This window comes from Engystomops pustulosus, chromosome 2, assembly GCF_040894005.1.
Source record: "Engystomops pustulosus chromosome 2, aEngPut4.maternal, whole genome shotgun sequence".
Taxonomy (NCBI): Eukaryota; Metazoa; Chordata; class Amphibia; order Anura; family Leptodactylidae; genus Engystomops; species Engystomops pustulosus.
Window position 1 is genome coordinate 208,082,131 of NC_092412.1, and position 21,822 is coordinate 208,103,952.

Below are 21,822 nucleotides of genomic sequence, written 5' to 3' on the forward strand. Positions count from 1 at the left end.
AAAGCTGGACATGTGGCACGAACTGGCGCTGTACGCCTTGGAGGTTCTTGCCTGCCCTGCCGCTAGCGTGTTGTCCGAGCGGGTTTTCAGTGCAGCTGGTGGCATCATCACCGATAAGCGTACACGCCTGTCGACTGACAGCGCTGACAGGCTGACGCTTATTAAGATGAATAAAGCCTGGATTTCTCATAATTTCCAATCTCCACCAGGTGAAGGAAGCTCAACCTGCACTCCTCCTCCTCATTTTCCTCCTTCTCCTCCTCTTTGTACACTAAAGCAGAGGAAACTGGCTATTTTTTGACAGGGCCTACTGGCTCTAGCTATAGTACTTTATGCATTTAATTTTTCTGGAGGGCCACCTACCCGGTCCTCTGTTTTAAACAATTTTTGGGACTGCTACATACAGGCACTCAATCTATTCAATTTTTCTGGAGGGCCACCTACCTGCTCCTCTGGTTTGAAAACTTTTTTGGACTGCCACATACAGGCACTCAATCTATTTCATTTTTCTGGAGGGCCACCTACCTGCTCCTCTGGTTTGAAAACTTTTTTGGACTGCCACATACAGGCACTCAATCTATTTCATTTTCCTGGAGGGCCACCTACCTGCTCCTCTGGTTTGAAAACTTTTTTGGACTGCCACATACAGGCACTATCCAAATTAAATTGTCTCCATAGCAGCCTCCACACGTTGTCTCCATTGCTACCTACAAAAGTCGTCCATATAGCTGCCTCCATACATCGTCCCCTTATCAAACGAGGTGTGTCAGGCAGAAATTTGGGTTGTTTTCATGGATTCCACATCAAAGTTGTTAACTTTGTCGCTACCCTGCTGTGTTATCCACAAAATATACTGGCAAACTTTTACCATTTACGGATATTATTTCAGCGCTTCTTGCGCATCTGTTTACATTCCCCTCACCCGCCATATCCCAAACTTATAAGAACGCTACTACACTTAACTTGGTGGAGGCTGGGACCGAGTCTGACCCTGGGGCTGGTCATATACTGCCGACGCAGAGGATTGCGGGGCCTACCTCGGTCCAGGTCTCAAAGGCCTACTATACCTCCTCCTCCTCCCACCCCTCCTCCACCTTCTCCTCCTCCGAATTACCGTCCGTGGGCATGGCGCCATCAGTCGGTAGCTCTAGGCACAGCAGCAGTGCCCTCGCTAAGCGACAGCAGGCGGTGCTCAAACTGCTGAGCCTAGGCGATAAAAGGCACACCGCCCAAGAGCTATTACAGGGCATTCCACATCAAACTTGTTAACTTTGTCGCCACCCTGCTGTGTAATCCACAAAATATACTGGCAAACTTTTATCATTTACCAATATTATTTCAGCGCTTCTTGCGCATCTGTTTACATTCCCCTCACCCGCCATATCCCAAACTTATAAGAACGCTACTACACTTGATCTTATACAAAAGGTTCTTAGAAGTGCTGTTTGGGGAGTAGCCTAGAGACAGGGGCTTGGATTGGCGAAAGCTCGCCTGGCAGCGGAGCGCCAGCTCCATGCCAAGATCCAACTAACATAGTTTTAACTGCAGCACCTTTAATCTACTACTAGTTCACTGCCTCCATACATGGTCCCCTTATCAAACGAGCTGTGTCAGGCAGAATTTTGGGTTGTTTTCATGGCTTCCATGTTAACTTTGTCGCCACCCTGCTGTGTAATCCACAAAATATACTGGCAAACTTTTATCATGTACCGATATTATTTGAGCGCTTCTTGCTCACCTCCTTTGGTTCCTCTCTGCCACCCATTGGTTTGAAGCCTGAGTCCATTTAGGGTATTTCGCCATGCCACTCTCTAGCCTGCCGCTGCTGCCGCTGCCTCTGCATGCCGTCCCCTATAGTGTCAGGGTCAATTATTTAGATGCTATCTAGCTTCATTCTGTCACTCTGTCATGGCCATGCTGTTGCCCATAATTTTGGCATAATGGTGCATTTAAGCAGCCTCAGAGGCATTCATGCATGCTGCCCCTGCTGTTTCCTGTCCATTTCCGTGGTGTTTCCATCCTTTTCTGAGGTTCCCAGGTGTTTGGCCAAGCTTCCCTGTGCAGAGCCTTGGTCCCCTTGAAAAATGCTCGAGTCTCCCATTGACTTCAATGGGGCTCTTTATTCGAGACGAGCACTCGAGCATCGGGAAAAGTTCGTCTCGAATAACGAGTACCCGAGCATTTTAGTGCTCGCTCATCTCTATTCATTATTTATACAGAAACGCATCTGGAATTTCATGCACAGAGGAAGGACAGGAGACACTTATTCTTGAAGGACCTTTGTCAGGAACTTGTAATGCCTCACATGATAGAGCGAAGCAACTTGAAATGCTTGCCAAAGCAAACTAAATAAGCAATGAAACGGTGTGGCGTACAGTTTCAGATTATTCCAAAGCCAGGAGAAAGAAAACGAAAGGGTTGTTTCATATGTCCAAGAAACAGAGAGGAAAACTGAGCGATATAGTTCCACTTGTAAGGAAACTGTTTGCAAAGAACACTCTTCTGCAAAAATAACATGTCAGAATTGTTTGGAAGACTAATATAATAGCTGCAGCTAGTTTGCTATAGATTTCTATGCATTTTTGTGTTTTCATGTCCTTGCGTGAAATTTGGGGAAATTTTCTGTGAAAAATTATAATTAAAATGTTGTCCACTATTCATATTTTATTGAGCAATTTTGAAATAAATTTATGAATGTTATTTATTGTAACTGTGTTTTTCTACATTATGGGGCACAGGTATCATAGTTTGGTCTCTCTGAGGTGCATTTTAGAGACTTTTGGCGGCTAGTTTTTGCACCTTATGTATGATCCTGTCTTTTTACTTGTGATACATGTTCAGTTTTTCCTATCCCGGCAGGTGCAAATTTTGGCTTCTTTTTGAGACTCTTTGTTTCAAATGTCTCAAATCCACATGGACACAAGCCACGTGAGGGGTTTATATACAGGAGTGGCACTACTGTTAATTTGGGATTTAACATGTTTCATTAGCAGAGGTGATTTGCCTTATTTCATTACTTTCAACATTTGAATTTACAAAACGCATAGTAAACGCAATGTTTACACATGCGTTAACGCAACGTTTATATTAAAAATGTTAACAGTAATGAAATAAGGCAAATCACCTCTCCTAAGCTGTTGTAATTAGTTTTAAAATGCATTAAAAGCGCAACTAAAAGTCTATCTTTGGCTCATAAATGGCAGCAATGTACTCTTGTTTGCCAGACATTGTTTAGTTGTAACAGAATATTAGAAATTTTCTCTGCCCAGCTAGGCAGTCCCTGACTCCATCTGTACCTAATAAAATACCCTACCTACCCAATTCTTCTTTTACAGTACAGTTTACAGGTGGATAAGATATGGCTAAATCACTCTGCTCCCTCCAAAGACTCTAGTCTGATTTGGTCACAAGCTCAAGACAGAATGGCGTTCTCCTAACTGCTTCTAGGCTCGGCCTTGCTATAGTCTACACTGATTGGTTCATGGAAACTGCCTGACAGCATGTGAGCCAATCTTCGCACCCCCCCCTACCCAATTCTTAGCAATGAGATGGGGAGTGTGCTTTCACCATACTGCTTTTAGCTAGACTCCAAACCTCAGAAAAACTTTGTTAGTTGCCATTATCAGAAGCAATACAGAAAATATTCAGATTTTATTCTGTCCTAACAAAATTTCAAATTTGCACTGAACCTACAAATTGAAGGATAGATTTGCTGATATTCTACTTTTGATTATGTCCAGGAATTACCTATACAAAAGTAAATCATGCAGAAACCCGTAAAGGGAAGATGAGGGAGTGGACCAGCGCTCAGATGTCCAATGGATAACTAAAGACTCGTCTGTATTATGAAGGTTTATTGAGGGAAAGCAACATGTTCATCGATCCGTTTCCACAACCTCTGGTGGTGGAATTACCATTGTATGTCGTGCAGAGCAGAATCCATAGTGGCAAAGGCAATCTAGTGTGAGAGACCCCGAACGATGAATGAACGGCAGCAGGATGCACAGGACTCTGGAACCTTCCGCAGCTGACGGTGAAGTCACGTGATGTCATGTAAAAGTAAAACCAAAGTCAAATAGCTGACCTATAAATCTGAGTAGCACAAATAAATATGCCTCTTATCTTATACTTAGTTATATCCTGTGTTGTAGTACAGATCCACTTCAGAGATGGCATAATGTTTATACAGAGATTCCTCTAGTGAATTGCCTTCTGGGTAATGTATCGGATAATGTACAGTAGTTTGATCTACGGTAAACAAACTATCCCATTCCAGTTTTGGAACTCAGCGAAGCCATCAGGGATATGTCTGTCAACATATAGAGCTGATATACAGTTAGAAAGCTTTTATCCACCTTCATTGTACACAATGGATTCATACATGTGATTTATATAATGATGCATCTCATGTCTTACTGAAAACTCTTAACTGTAATATAAACTTTTACAAGCTCTGAATATACAGCTGTTGATAAGCTTCAACAGAACGAACTGGAACTAAATATATAAAATATATAAAACATTACTTTATATTAACCCCTGCCCGCTGAGGCCCATTTTTTTCGTTTTTGCATTTTTATTTTTTAGTCCAAACCTTCAAAAATCCATAACTGTTTATTTTTCCATGTAAAGAGCTCTGTGAGGGCTTGATTTTTGTGTCACAAATTGCACTTTATGGTGACAGTATTTCATATTCCATGCCATGCACTGGGAAGCAGGAAAAAAAATCCTAATGCAGTGAAAATGGTGAAAACACATTTGTGCCTTATTCTTGTATACTTGTATAGGTTTTAAAATGTTTTCATACATTTACAAAAATTAAAACCTCCTGTACAAAAAAAATTCTTAATTTTGTCATCTTCTGGCAGTAATCACTTTTTCATACTTTAGTGTACAGAGCTGTGGGTGGTGTCATTTTTTGCAACTTTGCAACTGCTACCATTTTTAGGACTGTACATCCTAGGGTTCACTTTTTATTGATTTTTTTATATTTTTCAAAATGCCAAAGAGTGGCATTTTCTACTTTGGGTGCTATTTTCCATTGTGGTTAAACGCCAGGAATAACCGTTACTATATTTTGATAAATTGAACATATGCCCCTTGTCTTGTATAAATTCTACTTATCTTGCACATAGGCCCATTGTCAATAAAAAGAGTATTGCTCAACTAAAAGCATTACATGAGAAACTCATATTGATAGAGGGCTCCAACTGCGTTGCTTAGGCTTATTAGCATAATTTTAAAGTTTATTTACAAAGTAAGGAGGTCATTGATAACAAATATAAGAAGATTACTGCAGTCCCAATGCCTTGATCTATGAGTAAGTTTATCCATGCTGGATTTTGATAGTAGACCTTTAAATGAGACACAAAGCTGTGCTGATCTACACACCAAAGAACTTGTAACCACTGTACCAGTATCTAACGTGGAATATTTTCTCCCATAATATTTATTAGCTCCAGAAATACACCAAGGACATTATTAGAATCCATTATGCTGCAAGCATAACCTACACTATAATAAGTTAATTCCTGTTCCTATTTTGAGATACTGTAGATAAACTGCATGAATTCCATATGAATTGGGATTTTATCAAGGCTTGTATGTCAGTATCCTTCCTCCCTGGGCCTTCTCAATCAAATTGCGAAGCCCAATCACATTGCAGTATCATAACTGCTTTATGGGCATGTTTGAGCTACATATTTGTAATTATCTATGAGAACCTTTCTATCCTTGAAAAACGGTTGGTCTCCCATTGTCTTGTTTTAAGCCATTAAAATAATCTGGTCTTTTTCACACCATAAAGTAAATTTTTGATAATGTATTGGACTTGTCTAAATTGTTTTTTTATTTTTTAGCACATAAATTGAAATTCATGTGGGTTTATACCTTTTATTTTTGTCTGTCCCTATTAATCCACTTACTAAACTCTCTCTTCTACCATTTATTCTTAAATCAGCAGCCATACTTGTCTTTCCAGAGGCTACACAGATGCTTCTCAGCTGTCAGTGGTGCACAGACAGAGAAAGTTGATTTACACAAACTACTTAAATAAGGAATAAAACAGGGGGAAGTGTAGCACATATATAATCTTATTTTTTTTATTTATTTATTTTTTTTTTTTAATAACATTTTTATTAGAGCTTCCAACATATACATACGCAGTAATCATACATCATTGTGCTGTGCATTAATGTATACAGACTTTGTTCATCATTTTGAGTTCTATTTTAGTATATTTATAATAATAGTCGCATATAACATACATAGTAACTTAAACCAACTTAAACCAAACTAGGCAAGTCTATATTAAATTTCTAAAAGAAAGATATTACTATCTCATTTATATTCTAGGATTTATATTCTAGGATTTCTTCAGTCATATAGGTAACTATTGATTGCTGTTAATTATACATTATTTATGGCATTTATAGTAGCTTTATAGAAAACTGATGATAACCACATATCCCAGCACTTATAAAACAGACTAGGTTTCCCGTCTTGAAACGCCACTATTCTTTCCATATTGCATATTACATTCATACGCCTGGTTAATTCGCTAAATAATGGTATTTCTTTTGATTTCCATAGTGACGCCAATAGGGAAATGGCGATAGTTGTTAAATGGTATACTATGATTCTTTCTTCAGAAGTAAGAACTTCTAAACCCACCCCCAATAAGACTAATTCTGGTTTTAACTCAAATGACCGTTTTATTATGTTTTGTACCAACTTTTGTAGTTGAGCCCAGAATCCCACAAGTTTTGAACAAGACCAAAATATATGAAGTAGAGTTCCTTTATCCTTTCTACATCTCCAACATAAGTTTGACAAAGTAGGGTATATTCGTGCTAACTTTGCGGGAGTATAATACCATTTATATAAAATTTTCCTTCTAATCTCCATGTGCGACGCACATTTAGACAGCTTTGTCATAATTTGAAAGGATGCCTCCCATGTATCACCATCTATCTCTACCTCCAGATCATTCTCCCATTGTTTAAGTTGGGGGAGGGTTTGGGACATTGATAATTTTTCAATTTGTTTGTATCCCAAGCTAATGCCTTTCGCTAATTTTGTAGGGTGAAAAAAGTTTAAATCAAATAAAGTTTTTGACGTTTTATTATCTTTTAAGATATTTGAAATAACATGTCGTAGGCGTAAATATTTGTAGAAGTCATGAGTTGGGATTGAGTATTTAGATTTAATCTCTGAAAATGCCCATAAATGGTCACCTTCCCATATATCTGCAATTGTATTGACCCCCATATCAATCCAATTTTTAAAATCCAAATCCGACACTAGGTACGATATCCACTTAAGAGGTAAATCTTTCACTTTCAAAGTAAGGACAGGAATATTATTAGTGTAGTGTTCCCATCTGTTTAGACCCGCTATGGACGTACAGAATGTAGGCTGAGGCACTTTGCATTTTAACGTTATCGCCCATAATTGTGCTGCCATTGGAATGGAAGGGAAAGCGTCACTTTCCATTTGTATCCAATGTTTAGGGGGAGATTGGATCAACCATTGTCTGGTTTGATCTAGAATGGCTGCGTCATAGTAATTGGCTATGCATGGTAAGCCCAATCCTCCTTTCTTTTGATGGCGGTATAAGATTTTTGTCGCTACTCGGGGTCTTCCATACAACCATACATATTTATTTATTAAGCTTTGTAACTTTTTTAAGTAGGCTCTTGTGACAAGGATCGGGACGTTCCTAAAGATATATAGAATTTTGGGCAATACCATCATTTTTATAGCCGCCACTCTTCCTACCCAGGAGATATACATTTTAGCATAAGTAAGTAGTTCTTTTTCAATGTCTTCTAGTAAAGGGACGTAATTTAGATGGAAGAGTTTAGAAGTTGGGAAACTCAACTTTATGCCCAAATACGAGACATGATCCGTTGCCCACTGAAAGGGAAATTCAGATTTTATTTTTTCCAGCAGGTCAGCTGGTATATGCATACCTAGAATTAGTGACTTGCTAGCATTAAGTTTGTAATACGATATAATGCTAAACTTGTTCAATAAGGACTGGACTGCCCTAAGTGATTCAAGCGGGGTTGTCAAAGCAATTATCACGTCATCAGCAAATAACCCAATTTTATGCTCTTGGGCGGCTATTCTGATACCCCGTATACTTGCTGACGCCCTTATACTTTCAGCTAGGGGTTCCATAACAAGTGCAAATATTAAGGGTGATAATGGGCACCCTTGCCGGGTGCCATTCGTAATTACGAATGGCGATGATGAGTATCCCGACATGGACACAAATGCAGAGGGACCATTGTAGAGAGCTTTAATGCTTGTTATAGCCATGGAGGAAAAACCAAATTTTTTAAGGACTTCCTCAAGATAGCCCCAGTGGACTCTGTCAAACGCCTTCTCTGCGTCCAAAGAAAGGAGCAGAGAAGGCGTTTGGGTTCTCTCCACATGATTAATTAAATTTATAAAACGTCTCGTCCCATCATAAGTGACCCTTCCTCTAACAAACCCCACTTGATCTTGATAGATAAGTTCCGGTAATAATAGAGCCACCCTGTCAGCTATTATTTTTGAATACAACTTAAGATCCGTGTTTAAAAGAGAGATAGGACGGAAATTTGAGGGCCTATCAGGTTCTTTGCCTGGTTTAGAGAGTACTTATAGATGCCATCAACATCTCTTTAGGGAATTTACCTGAGGTTTGAGCTACGTTGAACACTTTGACTAAGTGCGGTACTAAGACAGGAGCATAAACTTTATAATAATCATTTGTCAGCCCATCTGGGCCAGGGGCTTTATTGTTTTTCAGAGAATTAATTGCTTTCGTTATTTCGGATGCCGATATTAATTCAGATACTGAATTCGCTTGTTCTGTTTTTAAAGCCGGTAGATTGACTGAGTCAAGAAATTTCTGTATATCTGAAATTTGTGGCTGGGGAGTGTTTTTATCTTCCTTCAAATTATATAGAGTATAGTAATACTCTGCCATGACTTCTGTCATATGTTGTGGGTCAAAGATTTTTGTATTATTTTTATTGACTATAAATGGGATTCTGTTTTGTGCTTCCCTTTTTTTAAGTTGCGCCGCCAATACCTTTCCCGCTCTATTTCCTAATGAATAATGCCTTGCTTTCATTTTATTGAAAGCTTTTTCATATTTATACAGATCTAGTTCTTTTAGTTGTTGTTGTAGTTCAGCTATCATTCCTATTCTATGTTGACATATTGAACTTTTGTTTAGTGCATGGAGAAGCGTCAATGCAGATAAAATATGCAGGCGTTTTTCCTCTGTTATCTTCCTGTTTTTTGCTCCGATATTTTTAAAATGCCCTTTCATATGCATTTTGTGCGCACACCATAACATTTCATTCGATACTTCATTATTGTCGTTGTCCGCAAAGAACTCTTTTAATGTGGACAAGGTTTGCTCTTTAAATGCTTTATGGTGTAGTATATAATTAGGAAGTCTCCATTGAGCTGAGCGAGGTTTTTCATATTGTTCCTCAATTTCCATATGAATAGGGGCATGGTCTGACCATGATATTGTGTCTATTTTAGACTGTTTGATCCTTGCAAATAGCATGTGATCGACTAGAAATAGGTCTATCCGCGAATACGTTTTATGCGGATGTGAATAGAAAGAGTAATCCCTTTCTTGGGGATGCTGCAATCTCCAAACGTCCAGTAACGCCTCTCCATGCACCAATTCAAATAGTTCTGAACCACTATCCTTGTTTGCTGGTTTAGTGCTATCCATTGTGGGCCACATAGTCATGTTAAAATCCCCTGCTAGGAGTACCGAACCTTTTTTGTGAATATTAATTTTAGAAAAAATGGATTTATAAAATGCAAGCTGTTTAGTATTCGGAGCATATATTGACACAATTGTATATATGATATTATTAATAGAGCATATTAGTATTACATAACGACCTTGTTTGTCTATAATGTTGTCTATCATAGAGAAAGCTACTGATTTCTTAATCGCTATTAGGACTCCTCGTTTTTTGTCAGTTGCTGGGGCTACAAAAATATATGGGTATTGTTTGTGATGCAATCTAAAGATATCCTCATGGTTAATGTGTGTCTCTTGAACACAGAATATATCTGCTTTCGAATCTACAGCTTCCTTCCACATTCTAGACCTTTTATAAGGGCTATTTAGCCCTTTAACATTTACTGAAGTAATCCTTAACCCCATAATGGATCCATATGCATTTCAGATTACACCATCCTAGAATCATGACATTTACTGTGCATTCAAACCACAATACAATCTGAGCTTGCCTGTAAAATACAAAAACATGAACCAAAAAACATTTCTTTAAAATAACCGCTGTGACGTATGTCACATAGTGAACAAAGGAAAAATCCCTATGAGGGATTTTGACAGGGGGTAGATCGTGTATGTTGAGTACTCAACGACCAACATAACACCGTACCCGACCTATAATTAACTATTTCACCAACCGGGTATTTTCAAATAACGATCTAAGGTCCTTTCAGGAGACAACTTCAGGTTCTTGTGACAGTTGACCATTCTTCTTCTACTCGGTGAGAATTCGGAGCCTTTGGTGGATCAAGACCTCCTTCCTTTCTCAATAGCCCCCATTCCTGGATGAGTTGTTGAAGCTTCATCGGACTATTAACAACAATCTTCCTGCCATCTTTGCTTACTATCAATTTAACGGGGAACCCCCATTTTTATGGGATATTGTGTGCTCGCAAAATTTTAGCAGTTTCTTGGAATTCCCTTCTTCGGGCTAAGGTAGCCGCTGACAAGTCCGCATATAGAGAAATGTCTCTAAATCGTTCAGGCAGGTCTTCAACTTCTCTTGCAGCTTTCATCAACTTGTCTTTGAAATGGAAGAAATGCAGGCGCGCAATTACATCCCTAGGAATCGAAGGAGGGAGCTCCTTAGCCTTAGGTAGTCTATGGACTCTGTCAATGAGGAGGTCCGCTTGAGGGGTGCCCGGAAGAAGGATTACAAACAAATCTGTCAGAAACTCCTCTAAGGCTTCAGGCTTGACTGTTTCTGGAATTCCGCGGAACCTGACATTGTTCCTGCGGGACCTGTCCTCCATGTCAGCCACTTTTAGTCGCAGGCTTTTCACCTCCTCCTCCAAATTGTTGCTGAGATCCACCAGCTCGTTATGCGCAGAGGTGAGTTCCGCCATCTTAGATTCCACGTGCGCAGTACGTTCCCCCAAAACTACACATTCGCTTTGAAAGGTCTGCAGTGCAGATTGTATATCATGGTGTAGGGAAGAACGTAACTCTCCCATAAGCGTTTTTAATAAATCTTCCGACACTGGTCTAAATATCGGGGAGTCTGCAGATAGAGCTAGAGGGGTATTGTGCTGCTGGTGGCTCACCTGCTGCGTCACATGCTTCCCGGAGGAATAGTGATCTGGAGAGCTCGTCGGCGTCTCCCGGGCTCTTGGGTCTAAGCCTCTCAGGTCCCGTTGAGAGGTTAGTGCTGGAGATGAAGCCTCTGATGAGAATCTTGAGGGTCCCGGGGATCCCGCGGGTTGAAATGCTGGCGCTTCAGCTCCCACGCCACCGCCGCCATTTTGCAATCTCGTGCACGGAAAGAATTCCGTAAGTTTTGTGGGACCCGTCTTCTTTTTAGCTCTTCCCATGCTGTAGGTTAGAAGTGAGTCTCTAATGTTGCCGAAAATACTGAAAATCCTCGGTAGAATAGCCACAGTGTGCTGGTTTAAGGTCGGGAAACACGGAGCTCAAGGAGACACGTCTCACTCCATGCGCTGCCGGCCACGCCCCCCAATCTTATTTTTTTTTTATAAAGTATATTACAAAGTTCAGTATTGTAATCAGCACTATTGATTTACAAAATGTAGATTTAAGTTTAGTTCATTTGTAGAACCTCTCTAGCTGTGTCACTACTCTGCAATGCCCTAACCATCACTGTGAAACTAATGTCAAACTGCCAATGTTTCAAACAGCCTTAAAAATCTATCCATTCTGGTCATCCTATCACAATATAACATTCTGTAACTATATGTGACTTTGGCTCCCTTATAAAAATAGTTGGACCATTATACACATACTCTTCTCCTGTGTAACCTCTTCTTCCTCATAGATTGTACAGTCATGTGAACCCTCATTCCCATGGTTTGATTTTGCATGTCATTTATCGATAATGTCTTATTTGGTCTCTAGTGTATGTGGTCTATAAAGTGCTGTGGAATAATAATGGCACTATATAAAGATGTACCGTATTATTTTTTATATATCTATTATTATTATTATTATTATTATTATTATTTGGCTAGAGCTCCTTCCTGAGCAGGGTGAACCAGAGAAAAGGAAAGCTGAATGGTCAGAGGTACTCTGGTATGTCAGAAACCAAAGCATGCTGATAAAACCAATAACTATGCAGAATTTTACTACAATGCCGTATTTTAACATTTCCAACGGAAAAAAAGTAGCCCTTGTTTACCTTTAGTCTGCCTCTGACTACTTAGGTAGCTCATGGGATTCTACTAGGACAGTTGCTGAACCTGCAGCTTCCATCACAACTCCACCCATCTCATAGTAATTATCTATTTTACAGAAAGGCTACCACTAGTCTCTAGTTGGAAAACCCACTTAAACAAGACTCCAAAGTATTTTAATATTTTGCAGTAACATGTTATGTGTAACAAGCAGTGGGTTGTGACTGTAACAAGCAGTGGGTTGTGAACCTACTGTGCTATTTAACTGGTTTGTCTTTGGGCCACACACTAAGGGTGTTATCCCGGGACCTCTCCAGTATACACCCTTTTACCCCAAGGCAAGAGTTAACACTGTGAGTTGTCACTGTCCAATTATGTTCTTGTAAAGCAAGCTGAAAGCTGATTGCAAGCTGGAAGCTGAGTGCTACCACCTGACAAAGGGAATATATAAACCCCTGCTGGGCGATAGCACAAGGTCTTGCAATCCATTCAATAAATAGAGAATCAGGTCCAGTGTGCTGCTCCCTGCAGAGATGCTCTTCAGACCCACTACCAGGAAGAAGAGGTACCTCAGACTGCTGCCTGATACCTGAGGGCAAGCCAGGAGACTTAAGCCCCGGAAAAGAGTTCCCCATCTGGACTCAGCTCCATCCCTACCAGCCCAGCCTGCATATACCACCAGGCTGAGAGTAACCTACCTGCGGAACAGCTCTAACCACCTCCCCAGCTTGCAGAATCTGCTGCTAAAATTGTTGTTAAACATTTGGCCCTTGTCTGCTGTTGAATAAAGAACTGTAAGTTGATTTGCACAATGTTGCCTCCATCTGATGCCTGTATCCCGGCTGGTTATCACCACGGGCTTCCCCATACATCACCCAGAGATTCATCCTACAGACACCTCAGTTGTTGCCCCACAGAGAAACCATTGCATCAGCCTCTCACTCCATATTTCTTGCACACACTACATGCTGGAGACCTGCCAGGCTGTAGGTCAGCCCTCTGGTCCCCATACCAAGCACCGTGATCACAGCATGCCCAAGGCTGCACTAATCAGCCACTCCAGTATTATGGGCCCTGGCTGCCTCTAGATCAACAAGAATTAGGTTGACTGGGTGTGCCGAAAACTTGGGAGTAGAAATTAGTGTAAGGACACCATTTTGCATTAAGGGCTAATTAGCAAGTTCCCTATTTTTAGGGGAAGGGAAGCCCCATTCAGAAGTCTGCTATTGGGCCCTGCCTTTCCCAGTTACATCCCTGAACAGTACCGAGGAGGCAGATGGCAGAGGAAGCTTCTTGGTCCTGCCGTGCTGCTATCCACTACCCACCCCCCAGCACTGAGCAAACTGCTCAGACAACAGTTTTGTAGGAGGCCTTGCCAGGCATCTGACATTCCACATAATCAAAACAATTGAGGATGCCCTTTGCAATTTTACATATTGTGCAGTACATTGTCTATTCTTTTGATATGTGTGGAAAGTTGGGTGCTTGGCCAGGCCGCCAAACCCTGCAGCTGCTATGGTGGTAGTTTTGCCCCTGCTTTATTGTGATTGGAATCCTTAAAGGGGCCTTTATTGGAAAGTATGATCATATTTAGGTTTCAGCAGATATTTATTTAGCTTGGTTTATAAGTGTACTAATTATAATCAAAATATATTTTAGATGTAAAGAAACTAAATGTTCACCAACAGCAGGCAATGCAATGGAAAATATAGTAATATCTAAATAGACACAGTTCAACATAAGGCAAGAGCTAACAGCCTAAAATAACTCACATTACAGGAGAAAAAACCTTGACGTCACTGCATAAGGATAATAATTTATGTTTCCCAGAATACGTCAGCAACAAGAAACAAGATGTGCGCTATTCTACTGAGAAATCTCTTTTGAGAATATAGAAGGCGTAGAATAAACCACAATACCACCCACACACAAAAATGTGCTCTATAAGATGTTTCCCCGTTCAAGAAGTGAAGCATTTACTCTGTTTGTTGAATACATTGAAGAAATTGATTGAGTCTTTTATTCCCCGGCAGGTTTACCCTGCCCACAAATTACAATTATTTATCTCTGTACCTGTCCTTCTGTGCAGGAAGAAAGAACTTGATAGGTACTAATCGTTTCCCTAACCATGAAATGCTGAAGTACATTTGTCTTTTTTGAGCGGCGTGAAAAATATCAGCACTACAACAGTGAACTCTAGTGGTAAATAACCAAAAACGTTCTGCAATCCTTTCTCGTAGTTCATTGTTTTGTGAATAGCAGATGTCACAAAGTAGAACATGTTCCACATAAATCTACATTAAACAGGAGACAAAAAAATAAGAGGAAATGTAGGTGAAAATGATCCCAATCTGTGATCAGACATATGGCTCTGCATATGTAGACAAATGAAGAAAAATACAAGTTGTCTTCCTACTGTAGTCCCTTTATCAGTACACTTCCATCAAAGTTGATGACATTTTCTTTATTTAAGGCATGATACATACAGTAATATTTAGGTGCAGTACAGCCACATAGCTGCAGTGTATCAAGCTATACTGTAATTCTGATATATATATATATATCAGGTTGCCAGCTGCAGTGGTTTTGGATGCCCACGCTGGAGGGTGTGAGCGTGATATATGCTCCATCTCCCCTGTGGGATCTTACCACCTCCTTGGGATGTGATTATACTCAGTAAATATCCCACTGGCGCGCATTCTTATGTGCTTTACCTATCTCTCATTAGGTGATGCATCACCATAGTGGGCACCTGGCGCAAATCATCTCAAATCCATGTATACTGCGTTGAGGTGTATATTACTTATATCTTGCCGCCATGGTAATGAGAGCGATCCTCTTATCCCCAATACTTAGGTTAATGTATATGTGCTCATTTTTCCCTTTTAAGCTGTTGTCACAGATCATTTGTTATTCATTTTCTTGGCCTCAGTGCACACTGCATTGAGGGCTTGGTTGCCCTTTTCCAAGATGTCTTCTCGGCAGCCTCAGGGCACCACTGCACATGTGCAGGTTGGATCCACAGACGCTAAGATTGTATCAGCTGTGGACCAGAAGCTCCCACCAAGAAAGTTCTCTCCAGAACCTTTTGGGTAATTTTAACCCCTTCTTTACACGCCAGTCTTTGCACTTGTACACTTTATGATTCCACTTTGTACTGTATAATTGTACAGCGAACAACGACATTGTTATATACATGTATTTGAAACCGATGCACTTTATCTTTGAATGTATTTTTTATATATACATTTTTGTACAATGATGAATAAGTGCACAGGCACTTTAAGACTTTATGCTAATCACTAACTATGTTTTGCTATATATATCCAATGTGGGTCACTTGTCTGTTGCTTGATGAAGGTGTCACACACCGAAACGTTGCCACTTGTTCAATAATGTTCACCTTTTATTTTGAAATTTGAACCACGGAGTGCTGCCCGCTTTTTACTTTATTTATATATATATAGAAGCATGCAGATCTTTTTCCTATCCAAGAATAACAAAGATGAATGTTGTGTTACAGATGTTTAATATATTGCTGAACAGAAGCACCAGAGGTGGATCAAGACCTATGGATCCTAGTCTGTATGAAAATTGTGGTCTACCTACTTTGTAATGGTTTGACATTTACTTCCTACATACAATACCAGGAACAAGCTTCTTTGGAACGAGTTGGAGTTTCCTTCTATCCCATTTCAGCTCTACTGTCTAAGGACATTTGGGGGTCCTTCAAAGGTCCTGTCCTAGAAGTATTCTTGTATACATATGTTTCGAGAGCTAGCATGCATGTATGATGATTTTAGTGCAGTCGGTCCATCTTCTTTTTATCTCTACAGAGCACTATCAAAGCAAATGGTCCATGGCACAGGACTACCACCCAAACAGCCTATATTATAATCTACCAATGCACAGTGCCATATAGTACAGAAAGGTAATATTTTGTGGGAGTGCATTTTTGTTATCTAAGATGTCTAGCTATTTACAGATAGCAGCAACATCTCACAACAAAGCAACCCTCTTACAGACATATTTACAGATGAATGGTTAGTCTTGCTTAAATATTTTTTTTTCATAGGACCAACAATCTCAAATTTAAAGCGGTTGGTAACTTTTCCACTAAAATGTTAAAAATGCTGCCACATGTTCTCCATACTTATGTAAATGCAACAGTCTTAGAAAGTTTCTCTAAAAGAAAATTTCTATGTGTGGCAACTTTGCTTCGTCCGTCCATAAAATGGACATTGCTGAGAAGTCACATGATGTCTTTGTCCAAAGCATTGTCATGATGGTCAATCCCCCGCACAGCCGCACCAGATGTCCTTCACACAAGTGCACTGAAGAAAGCGGAGAAGTGGAACGCAAGCACGAGCTCTTGATCCGCTGTGCTTTATTCCGCTAGCATAAAAGGATGATTGATGTCTGCGCATGCGCACCTTAAACCGGTGTCTTCCTTGCTGTTTTGCTTGTAAGAATGCCATAGTGCGAGGAAAGTGAATCGTGATTGCGGTTCGTGAAAAGCGATTATGTGACTCCTTAGCAACATTCTGCTGGTAGGATTTTCCTCAGAGGCGCCTGCACAATAATAGCATGGAGAATATGTGGCAGCATTACTACAATTTTGCTGGAAAGGTTGCCAACTCTAATTCTCAGAATCAGACTTCTTCTTATTATAGGGGGGATTTATCATATGTTGGCGCATTGTGCTCCAACCTCCCCCCTCCCAGTGTGTCAGATCTATAAGGAGGATCCGGCCTTCTAAAAAATCTGGTGGGCAGCTGTGCAATTCAATCATTTCCCTATAACAGACGCAGGTTATAGCTAGTGTGCCCCTCCATTTAGGGCTGCCTAACCCATATAACCCTTTGAAGCATGTACTCACATACAGATCTTTTTTGAGAAAGGTCAAGATGACCGAAACACTTTTGATTAATGAATACTACACAACATGGTGAAGGCTATTTCTTGCTATTCTAAAAATGACTTTTTTTTGGTGTGTGCTGTATTTCAATTAAAAAACATTGCTGAATACAATGTACCGTATATACTCGAATATAAGCCAAGGCCCCTAATTTTACCACATAAGCCTGGGAAAAACCTATTGACTTGAGTATAAGCTGAGGGGGGAAATGCATTGGTCACAGCACCTGCCCCCAAGTATATAGCCTGCCAGCCCATATCCCCCAGTATATAGCCAGCCCCCTGCCTCAGTATTTAGCCAGCAGTGGGGAAGGCCAGAAAGGTGAGTTTTGATATATTTTTTTTTACTCTAGTATAAGTTTGGGTTTTCAGCACATTTTTTGCGCTGAAAAACTAGGCTTATACTCGGGTATGTATGGTATATACAATTTTTTACATCTGTTCAGTTTTGTTATTCCTATCAAAGACATGATGATGATAGTTGTGTTTTTTCATAAAAGGAAAGCTGATAATAAGGTTTGTCCTTGCTAATAGTGAGAAGCAGATGTTGAATGCATTTGTTTGAGATGTGAATTGATAATAGCAGGGAGCAGGGCAAGAAGATTGCATAGCAACTTAGATGATGCAGGACTTGATCTTAAAGAAAGGAGCAGAGTTGCCAAGATCAACTTTCATCATTGAACAAGTTCATTCTTGAAGGTCAAAGAAGGTTTGGTTAACTCAAGTCATAATAAGCACTTCTTCAGCAACAGGTCTCATGTCACTCATTGTTGTCATGGTTACAAAAGGAGCAAACTATACCAAAAAAAAATCACATATGCACATTAAAGCAGTTCATCTTTTTGATTGTATGCACTTTAAAACAGATTTTACTTCTATGAATCTTATATTTAAAAATAAATAAGAAAGAGTAAATGTGTGATCTATGGTCCACATTTATTAAAGCCCCTGCACCAGTTTTTTGTCTGACTTTGCACGTTATTTTCAGTGCAAACTGTTTGCACATGTTTTTATAAAGTGTCTATAACACATTTGTGATGCAGCTGCATGATACCCAACGTGACACAAAATTCTGCCCTGAAAGGGTTGTTCCGGTGCACAGTCGATCCGTGCACCACATTTATCATGCAGTATCAGACTGAATTGTGTTGCACGCCATATGTTAAAGTGCACCAAACAAAATTGTTGCGTTCTGTCAGAGCAGTGCATGGAGCGCCAGATTCATGAAGAACGGGCTCCACAATTCATGGATATGGCACCCCCTGCACACTACGCAGGCAAACTGCCCATAGTAAAGATTGCACTGTTTTTGATAAATGGGCCTATGCCTGAAAATAAAGATGTTAACTATGAGTTTGAATAGTGAATAGTAAAATGCTCAGCTCTATGTCACTGATCATACCAGGGCTGTTAACTCTTTAACTCCAGTTGCATATGTGCAAGATACTTGAAATAAATAACCAAGTTCAAATAATGTAGAAATGTGGAGCCTGTATTTAAAGGGTGTATATTATAGCTTCAAACTGTGTAGAAACCGCACATCCCTGTTCTTACAAATGGGCTCACCATCCAATGGTCACCCAAAGTCCATCTTAAAAACTCATCCCAAAAATATTTAGGATAGACAGCTGTGACTTACATTTATTTAGGAACATGTAGAAAGAACCACACATATGTCAAACATTAAGTATCTGATAATCTTATAATAGAAACTATTAAAGATAGAGGGTGGTAAAACTTGCCTCTAGTAATGAAGGATTCCATTTGTCATAATATTGTACCATTAGTCTAAATGTCTGAAGGCTGCCCAGAGCATTGTAAATGAGTTCCACCAGTCAGATTGTAATTCTGTATATGGCTGGGTGACCCCAAGTCTTTGACATGGTTGTACGTTACTGGACTGCATGTGAGTCTTTAAGCTAGACTCACCCAACTGTCCCTACCTGCTTACCTATTCCACACTTAATGGTCAACATTCCCTTCCTGTGCCACAGTGAAGAAACGCAGAGATAAAAGATAGGACAAACAAACAAAAAGAATAGTCTTACAAATATGGGTCAAAACCAAGAGGACAATGCAGTATGGACAAGCAACAAAAGGATGGTCAGAAGACTAGCAAGGGTCAAAAATTCAAAGAATATGTAAGTCCAAATGCTAACAGGCTCCAAAGAAGACTTAAAGCAAGCACTGGGCAGTAGGCAGACTATCCTCTGATGAGGCATCCGAAGGGTGATTGGGCTGCACCCCTGACATCTAGACAAACCAAACAAGCAGGGGATGAATGAGCGTGTTGGATTCATCTGTCCATAACAGCGAGATTAAATATCTGCAGCCCAGAACAAATTCAACCGTAGCCAGGTGGGTGTAGTGGAAATGGACTAAGACCGTCGGAATGAAGTAAGTCCCCCCCCTCTCCCTCACACCTTATACACAAACTGTTTTATGTCATAATTTGAAGCAAAATAGGTATATATAGAACCCTCCACTTTGTGTAAAATGTCGGCTTCAAGGCAAGTGTCTTACACCTCCTCCTCCATCCATCCCCTGGGAACCAGCCCTATTCAGGATGGGTTCATAACATCACACTGACCCACAACACCTATCAGGGCTGAAGTCAGCAACCAATATCCCGACTAGCGTCACAAACATTTCCCTGTCAATATGAATTCATAATGTCTTTGAGACCGGTCTCAGATATGCGCTAACGCAACAAAAACAACACAATCTATTGCATTTTTCAGTAGTTTTCATTCAGTCTAGATATATAGCATACTATATCATTTTTTATCAATTGTGGTAACTGCATTATTTGTGTTTATGCATTACTTTTTGTAATTTTTTGTTATTATTTGTATGTATGTATAATTCTTTTACATTTTTACCATTTTCCTATCATATTGTGTGCTGTCAGTCTATGCCCTCAAGCCGAGGCCAGTTAGCTTGCCCAGATATCCCATAATGCCTTGTGTTCTCTCTCAAAGTAGTTTAACATTAAATACATTTAGTTTCCCAAATGTAAATCCTCTGAACACTGCACAGTGGACATACAAAATGTATATGGTGACAGCCTGGCAGCTCCCATCACATGGAGGAGCAGGGGACACACAAAGTGCACATACAGGATGTATATGGTGACCAGCTTGGCAGCTTCCATCACATGAAGGAGCAGGGAGCATGTAAAATGAGGTAGAAATCACAAGTAAACCAATTACATGAAGTCTATAACCTGTGCTGTGTGAGCACTAAGGGTTAATAGCTTATCTGCACAGAGCTGACGCTGTTGATGACAAGGTGAAAGAAGGGAGCAGCATAAGGACAGGAGACAGATAAAGTTCTGTTGAATCACAAACTGTGATGGAGGAACTGATAGGGAACAGGAAGATCTTGTACCTCACTATTCTCTGCAGGAGACATCTGCATTTACTGTTCTGTGCATATCCAGCTCTGCTACATTCACTGTCATATGGCCGCAGCTCCTCCCCTCCAATGGAAATATCTGAGAAACAATGTGTAAACAGGTAATGGTCTCAAAGGTCTTATCAGCACATGGAAAGGAAGCAGCTATTGCTGCACTTAGGCAATCTGAGGGAGATAGCAAATAAACAGCTGCCTATAGGTAACAAAGATAATAGGCAAAGTCTTTTTTCATCCCAAGAGATATTGATTTGTGAAAATAAAACTTTTACATTTACTCTTTAAAGGGATATAAATTACAATAGTAGTTCTTTATCTAATGCCCTCTAGCAAACCATATGGAAATTCTCTTGTCTGATATGTTGTTTAGTGACATATAGCAAATATTCACAGTATAACTAAGCAACTACATTGTGATATACCTATAATGCGTATATATTAGATATCAAGCCATAAGAAGACTTTAACTGCTACGTCTTGACCTGAGAGAGCCTTTGGACCGCATAGTGCTATCATACATATTGAAATTATATGTCATAATTAAACTGATACTGTATACATAACTATAAATTGATTGTTTATTTTTATGACTTCACAGTGTTTAATAAAGACTGTGGGATTGTCGAAATGTCACAAATTTAAAGTGGGAAACTTCTGCAATCAGACTTTATTCCTACATTTTATACCTGCATTCAGGGATACCCAACACCAGACCCAACAATGCAGAAGAGCTGAAAGCTCAAAGTAACCTGGGCTTCTCTAACACCTCTGTCCATTTACTGGACATACTTTTCATTTGGCCAACATTTCTGTGTTCAAAACATTTTTTGCATGTAAAATTCAAATTTTCTGAAATAGTGGCCCATATTTACTAAAAACAGTGGAAAAGTGTGCAGAGGGCACCAACTTTTTTTTTTGTGTATCTTTAACATAGGGTGTGCGACACATTTTTGTAGGACTTTGCATGATAAATGTGGCGCATGGTCCGACTGAGCACCGAAACGCCCATTTCGGTACAGAAATGTGTGTTTTGCTCGAAAA